The following is an 8,229-nucleotide window of genomic DNA, read 5'->3' on the forward strand; positions in this document are numbered from 1 at the left end:
AAAATAAAACAAATGGTTTTGTTGTACAAATTTTTGTGAATTTGCTTGGCATTTTTGTAGTTTTTATCTGTGATTGTTTAGTTTTATCAATTGAAAATACAAAATATATGTCGCGCATAAAGCTGGGATCTTGTGCTACTATTAGGAATTAATTAAAGTCATATTTAGTTTTTGAATGAATAAAAAATCACAAAAATATTTGTCTTCTTAATTTTTTTTTCGTTTTATCATTTAAAGGTTGATTTTTGTTTAATTAATATCTTATATTGTGTGTTAATTATTACTAAAAATCAATCGGTGTCTTGTGATATAATTTTAATTTTTTTATATTTCTTATAATATTTTTAGAATTTTGTAAATTCGGATTTTTGTAGGTAAGGAAAAGAAATAAGTTGAATTGGATAAAATTGGGTTTGGGCCATTTCAAATTGGACCCAAAATTGGGCCCAAAGCATTTGTGTTGCCCGGTCCAAATCAGTTGGCCTCAGGGACGTCCGAACGACGTCGTCTTGATTATGCTTGATCTGGGCCGTTGATCTCAGAATGATCAACGGCAAAGATCACAAACCCCAACCCATCTCAGCCAACCCGACCCAGCACCATCCTCGACCCAATCCCCACAGAGACCAAAACGACGCCGTCCCTTTTAAGTGGAAAGATCAAGGCCGTTGATCATCGATGATCCAATGGCCCAGATCAAACCACTCACCCCGTATATAAGCCCATCCCTCTTACCCCACGCCCCAAGCCAGACCCCCCTGGCCTTAGGTCGTCTTCACTAGACTCAAACCCCTTAGAACCCTAGCGCCGCCCCCTTTCCCCTTACCGTAAACCCGGCGGCAACAACGCCGGTGACCCCCAGATTAACACCCCTAGTGCACCTCGACCCCCTGAACACGGATCTGCAAACCGTTGGTCTCAAACCTCCCCCCATCGTCTCGAATCTTTATTTGAAGATTCGAGCTAAACCTCAACCTATGCCAAACCACCCCAAATCCACACCAGTTACTCCCCTGACTTCCCCTCGTGACCAAACCAAGCTTGGTTTGGTCCGAATCTAATCAGAAAACCCCGAGTCCCAAATCAGCCTGTATGAACCCTAGAACTCAAGATCTTGGGGGTTTGTCCAATTAAAAGAGGAGTTGGGGTCTAATAGACCTCAATCGAGTTGTTCTCAGTTGAGAACATTTCGATTGAAGTCCGTTCGACCTCAAAGAAGTCAAGTCCAGTTCGAGTCCGGGTCTTCTTCGTTCTTAAGCTTCCAAGGTAATTTTTCCTTTCGTTATGTTCTGTTAGTGATTCTGTTTGTATCTCTTTACGTGTTTAGTTTAGATTATATGATTTTTTTTAATTAATTCTGCTTGTCTTCATAAGACCTTTTTATTTGATCCTTCTGTTTGTTTGTTAATTGTACCTGTTGTGAGTTATGTGTTTAACCTGTTCAGAGTCGTCGAATAGTTAGTTCATATAGTTTCCCTGTTATGTCTAAAGTCACTGAAGCCTCATGGTAACCTAGTTTGTCTAGCTTGTTTATTGATTGTTTGCTATCTATTATAGCTCGTATAGTCGATTATATAAATGTCGTTAACTAAAATCATCTGAAAAACGAGAGAAGCATGAGTTTGCTCATGTCAGTGTAACTACTTGCAAGTTTCTCTTGTCTGTGCTAAGACCTAATTGATACTTCCTCATTCCTTAGTTTGCATCATCAACTCTTTGTTGATCAAGTTTGGTTTTGAGTTAGTCAGGATTGGTTCCCAATATGACCAACTCATGCCATTTGATTAACACCCCTTCTGTGTTATGATGTGTTTGAACCTAAATTGAGAATTGGATATGGCTGTAGTAATCTGATAAGTTCAACCTGAAATTAGTGTTTAGTGTAAGTTTATATAGACTATAACCTCAAACCTCTAAGCTTAAGGGTAATACAATAAATCACAGGAGTTTCAAGGGTATTATGGGGTTTTAAAGGTTCTGAATTGCTTAAAGGCAAGTGGACTGACAGTAAGGTACTAAAATATTAATTAAACTAATGAGGTTAATTGACCAAAAGTGGGATTGATGATATGTTAAGCACCTTTAACAGCTGGAAATCAGGTAACAACATGGGCTTGATGATAAAAAGTTGAAAATGCACATGAGAATAGTAGTGGAACCTACTGTATAGTAGGATATCCACTGCATTTTTAAAGTTCAGCAGTTTAAAGTAGAAGAATCCCCATGCCTAGACAACCCTAAGTGGAGATGACAGCCTTTAAGGCTTATTTTAAGCCCAGGACAACCTGTCTTTAAAGGGATTTTCTTCCTTTCTATAAGGATAAAAAGGAGGAGGGAATCAAAAAAGAAGGAGGGATCCCTGGAAAAACTAAAAAAAGGTTCAGTGCTTCAAAACCTCTCTAAAATCTATTTCCCTGGTAATTTTGAGCAACAAGAACAATCAGAAAATAAAGGGGGTTTTGGGTAGAGAGTTTTGGTAAACATTCAGACATTTTAAGAATCAGAAAAATAAAAGGGGAAGAGGGCAGAACATCAGGAGTTCAAGAATTTAAAAAAGACAGGATCAGATCAGAAAAAAAGGAGGAAAAGACCCCTGTAAACTCCAAAAGTTTCAGCCACCTATCTCCATTTAATTTCAGCAACGTTTAGGAATATTCGGCAGTTTGATTGAGTACATTTGGATCTGTCTGGTCTGGTTTTTCATTAAGTGCTGTTCCAAGAAGTTTCATCAAGCATTTTAAGCTCACTGTCGAATTTGTTTGGGGGCATTTCAAGTGGTTGGTTGTTTGTTTTGTTGGTTTCCGTCTGGTTGTCAAACATTTCTGGGTGTTAAATCATTGTTGAGCTATTGTTGCTGTTTGCTTCTTATCACTGCTGCTGCACTAATCACTCCTTTCTCCTCTTATGTCCAACATCCAGGTACACACTAGAATTTCACATTGATGTAACAGTAAAAGCATGAAATGAAAGATGCGAAGGAGTTTAATCATTTGCTGCCGTAATTACAGCTTTATAAAATATTGTTAGATTTGTGTAATTCTTTAGTTTGTAACTCAATAGAAAATACATTAGGTAGTTTGTACTTAATTAAAACTTAGTTTGTTTAATACTGTGATCTTAGTTATTTAGCTGTCTGTATGACATGGAATGCACAGGTGTTTAGTATATCGATAGTTAAATCTCATCTCTATTCTTATTTTAAATACGTAAGGCAGGTTGTTTCTAATTTGGCAAAAAATACAATATAGTTTTAAATCATTTGAGCTAACTCTGTCAAAATCGGATTCCATTAGGCATTGTTCGAACCCCGTTAGTAGTACCCTCTAGTAGTTAATTCCATTAATCTAGTTTAAATAAGTTAGTTTAAATTCAACTTGAAGAATGTTTAGCGTGAGCTTAGCATTTTATTAATCTTGTATGCAATTTTCTTTATTAAATTAAAAGCATGTTTGCTCATGGAATAAGGCATGAAACAATTCCCCGTCTCATAAATAATTAATCTGATAATCAATAAGAGGCCGGAGCTGGCCAAACATGTTTAATTTAATTAGCGTGTATTTTTTTTCATTTTAGAGGCAAACATAATAGAAAAAAATGTAGTCGCTGTAGGTTTATCCTTTCAAAAAAATGAGACGAGTCACGCCAATAAAAAATGTAAATTGCAGGGCCCTCAATAATTGGTCGTAATAAAATACTTAGAATTCGGGATGGACTGTTTAGTGAATCTCACTGCCTTCCCCAAAGATAATAATGCGTTAGACTCTTTAGGCGCGACTTAATTAAATTACATTCTTAAATTCGGGTGCGCATTTATGTGACCCAAATTCAAATCTCAACGGAGTCGGATTGTATTAACAACCACGGGTGCATTGATTGTGACGTGGTTCGAGATGCATTTTCACGACGTTGCAATTCTATAAAAATAATAATAATAAAAGCGGTTTAAACTTAATAAAGCACATAAGTTATAACATGTATTAAATCAGATATTTAGCCATTATAACAATTTAAGCGACCGTGCTAGAACCACGGGATTCAGGGGTGCCTAACACCTTCCCTCGGGTCAACAGAATTCCTTACTTAGAATTTGTGGTTCGCAGACTTCATTTGGAAAGTTGAATATTTTCCTCGATTTGGGATTCAAGATAAACCGGTCACTTGGGACACCAAAAGCCAAACCTTTCCCAAGTGGCGACTCTGAATTAAATAAATAATCCCATTTCGAATATTGTCACTTAAATTGGGAAAACTCCCTGCGCATTTACCTTCCGGGGCGGGCGCACAAAAAGGAGGTGTGACAGCTCTGGCGACTCTGCTGGGGATTAACCCAGAACCTTTGGTTCAGGGTTCAAGAATTCGAGCTTAGAATAATTGTTATATTTGGCTTTATTATCTGTTCTTTATTACATGTTTTGGCATAACGTGTTAAATGTTGTCTTTTACCGCTTTGATATTATCTGAACTGTGTATAAACTGTGCCGAAACCCTTTTCTTCTTACTTCTAGGGAGAAGCTCGCTGGTCGAGACTCCCTATTCTGTTAGTGTCAATACCTGAAATAAGAAAGAGGTCGGACAAGTTACAACGCCGGACGATCTCGCGGGTCCCCGGTATGTAACCCCCTCATCGACCCGACTTGTCCACTCGGGTACACAGTCTAGAACAAATACCCAGGTTATAAACCTAGTATAACAAAACCTCATGCCGGATCCCTAGTAGGAACGCTTATTTGCATCATGTTGCATTTGACATAGGGGACTCAACACAGGGGTTGGGTCCGTCTAGGACAGGCAACCTGAAATAAAAAGACCATCCTACTGCATCCCGTTTGTTTTGCGCATTTATTTGCTTCAGTTCTGCATGCTGACCGGTTTCTAAAAAAAAACTTTAAAAAAAAGAAAAAGAAAATAGCAGCGTAGGGAGATAATTACTTATTTGTTGAAAAAATAAAACCAATGTCCAAGAGGTATCAAAACCTCGCTGGCATTTTCTAAAAAAAAAAAGAAAAAATGAAAACAAAATTTGTCTTTTAGTTTGATTTATAAAAAAGAAAACATATAAAAAAAATTCCTTTTAATCACTTTCAAAATCCAAAAAAAGGGTATTTATTTAAAAGTAAAAAAAAGGGGAAAATTCAAAATTCAAAAAATATTGTTTCATTTGTAGTATCTCTTTAAAAGATTTTCAAAATTTCAAAAAAAAAAGTGAAAAGAAGTTTAAAATTCAAAATATTTCCTTAGTCTTCGTCTCTTTTCAAAAAAAAAATAAAAAAAAATATAAAAATCCAAAAAATATTTTCTCCTTTCCTTTAACAGATTTTATTCAAAAAAAAAGGGATTTAGTTTGTTTCCCCTATTTCTGATCAGCCCGAACTACGCCGGTTTGATTCTCACAGGGTGCGAGATACGTAGGCAACCCTCATCGGGTCCAACCTCCCCTTTTCAAAATAGCCAAAATGTTAGAATTTTAATTTCGTCATGAATGAGTCGGGTAATGCCGTTTTGTCAAGGATAGCCGAATGTTCCCGAAAGGGACGCCGGAAGGCTGTCTTTGCACAAACGACCATTATTGGTCTTTTTTTTTTGACCAAATTGCCCAACGGCCTTAGGATCCTCGTCCCCGAGGCTCTGTGAGGTCGTGTTCCCCATGTTGGTTCATTACTAAAAAGAAAAGAGTCATAAATAAATCAAGTGATTGTTTTTGTTAAAAATAGCCAAATGTTCTCGAAAGGGACGGCGGAAGGCTGATTTTGCATAAACGGCCACTTTCGGTCATCTTTTAGAGTTTTTGATCGGTTGACCCTCACAGCCTTAAAATCTTCATCCCCGAAGTGCTGAAAGGCCGTGTTCGAAAATCGGATCTTCTTTTTAAAAAATATAATCAAAACATTTTTGAGTCAAATCATTTTTGCTTAAAGTCACCTTAATAAATGTGCCGGATGAGCACAATGCAAAATGAAAACTTTTCGATGATGACTAAAATCCCTGTCAAGTTACGACTATGGTGGAATGATCTAGGTGTTGAAGGGCAAGATGAGGTCAAGAAATATCTGAAAGGTCTCACGGGTTTATTGGAAATCCAACCTCGGGGAGATATCATAAGAGCTTTGGTCACCTACTGGGACCCAGTGCACAATGTTTTTCACTTCTCCGATTTTGAACTCACCCCGACTTTGGAGGAAATGGCTGGGTACATCGGAAATGCTGAACTTCCATTAAGGCAAAAATACCTGGTTGCCCCAAGAGCTGTCACGGTGCATCGATTTCTAGACTCACTAAAAATATCCAGGACGGTCCATAACCCAGATTTGGCCGCCGGTTTTTATAATCCATGCTTCATATGCGACAGGTATGATCATGTAGGAGGATTCGATAATCCGATTAACAAGCTATGCATCAAAGGTAGTCATCAGAAGTGGGATGAGCACAGACGGGTGGCTTTCATGATAACATTTTTGGGCCTTCTGGTATTTCCAAGGAAGGACGGAAATATTGATCTGAAAATATCCGGGGTCGTCAGTACTTTGCCCACTCAGAATGATAGTACTCTCGCGCCTATGGTGGTATCTGATATCTTTCGAGCTCTCACAACCTGCAAAGCCGGGGGGAATTTCTTCGAAGGGTGTAACTTGCTGCTACAAATATGGATGACTGAACATCTCTGCCATCGTTCTGAGCTTTTGAGCCATGGTTCCTTGAAGAAAACTTGCATAGAATAGTTTTACACGAGAACCAAAGAGATCAGTCTGCCCAAAGGAGTTATGGCATGGACTTCATTCTTTCAGACTCTCACTGCCAGCCAAATACAGTGGACACTGGGATGGTTGCCTGTTGATGAGGTCATGTATATGCCAGCAGCTAGAACTCACTTTCTACTGATGGGACTTAAGAGCATTCAACCTTACGCGCCCTGCCGAGTCTTGAGACAACTCGGGAGATGCCAGATAGTGCCACACGAGGAAGATCTTAGTGCTCAAACAATTGAGATTAGCCCTGACGGACAATTTCCTGAAGCAAAAATCCGCCAGATCTGGAATGAATGTCAATATTTGAAAGCGGATACTTGTGTGCAGGATCGGGCCAAAAGTGAAATGGCGCCAGGTTACCTTGCATGGTACAGAAGAGAACTTGAACACGAAAGGCCGGCTAAAAGACCCCACATCCTGAATTTCGCCGAGTCGTCGCAAAAGCAGTGGGATTGGTTAGCAAAAGAAAGAGGCTATCGTGCCGAAATCAGCAAATTGAAGCAACAAGTTGAAGGTCTGAAATATGAGCACAACGTGCAAGTTGTTACTGATCAGGGAGAAAAGAACAGGTTGACTCAGGAAAACAAGATGCTCAGGGCCCAGATCAAACAGATAAGGATAGACGCTGATAACCAGCAAAGGAGCCGGTCGGATGAACGATTGATAAAAGGTTTAAGGATGGAAATTAGGGAGTGCCGGAGTGAGTCAGAAAATCTTGAAAATACCATAGCAGGACTCGAAGCACACTGGGCAAGAAGGACAGAAAAGCGTAATCGGTACCTGCAACAGTTGAAAAGGGATCACGAGCAAACCATTGCCAATCTGAAAGGAAAGGTGGACAGAGCGTTTGAGCAAACCCGAACCCTTGGAGCTGAAAATAGACATTGCCACAAGCTCTTAGCCCAAATGGAAGTAGAAATTCAGCAGTGGCAAAATCAATGCCTCCAGGATTCTCGGATTATGACAGCCCGTAATGATCAAATAGAGCACCTACTCAAAGAAAAAAGGCAAACCAGGGATAAGATTAAGACCATTGCCCATGCCATCATCAGAAGGTGTCTACGATGTGAAAACATGACCAGCATTACCGTTCTCTCAGCAGTGATGATTTATGTCAAACAGACCATGCATGAGCTGGAACAACTTGAAAGGGACCTCACACCTAAGACCGCGGCGAGGCCGAACGATGCCCCACGGGTCGAGTCTGTATTTTCATATATTCATAGGTCGAGTCTGTATTTTCCATCTTAGCATCTTCTGTCCGTCTTTTCGCACCAGGGTGTATTAGTTTGTTGAGTCTGTACTTAGGCTTGTTATTTTCCCCCTTTTCAAAAAAGTTTGTTTGTAATAGATTGTTTCAATAATAAAATGAGTGCTTCTTTTACACTCGTCTATTTTGAACTACGTAATGATCTGATTCACGCGGCATCGTGATACGTAGGCAATCCTCATCGAATCCGGTCACATTGTTAACTGCAAATAATGA

The sequence above is a fragment of the Nicotiana tabacum genome, chromosome 20 (assembly GCF_000715075.1).
Source record: "Nicotiana tabacum cultivar K326 chromosome 20, ASM71507v2, whole genome shotgun sequence".
Lineage (NCBI taxonomy): Eukaryota > Viridiplantae > Streptophyta > Magnoliopsida > Solanales > Solanaceae > Nicotiana > Nicotiana tabacum.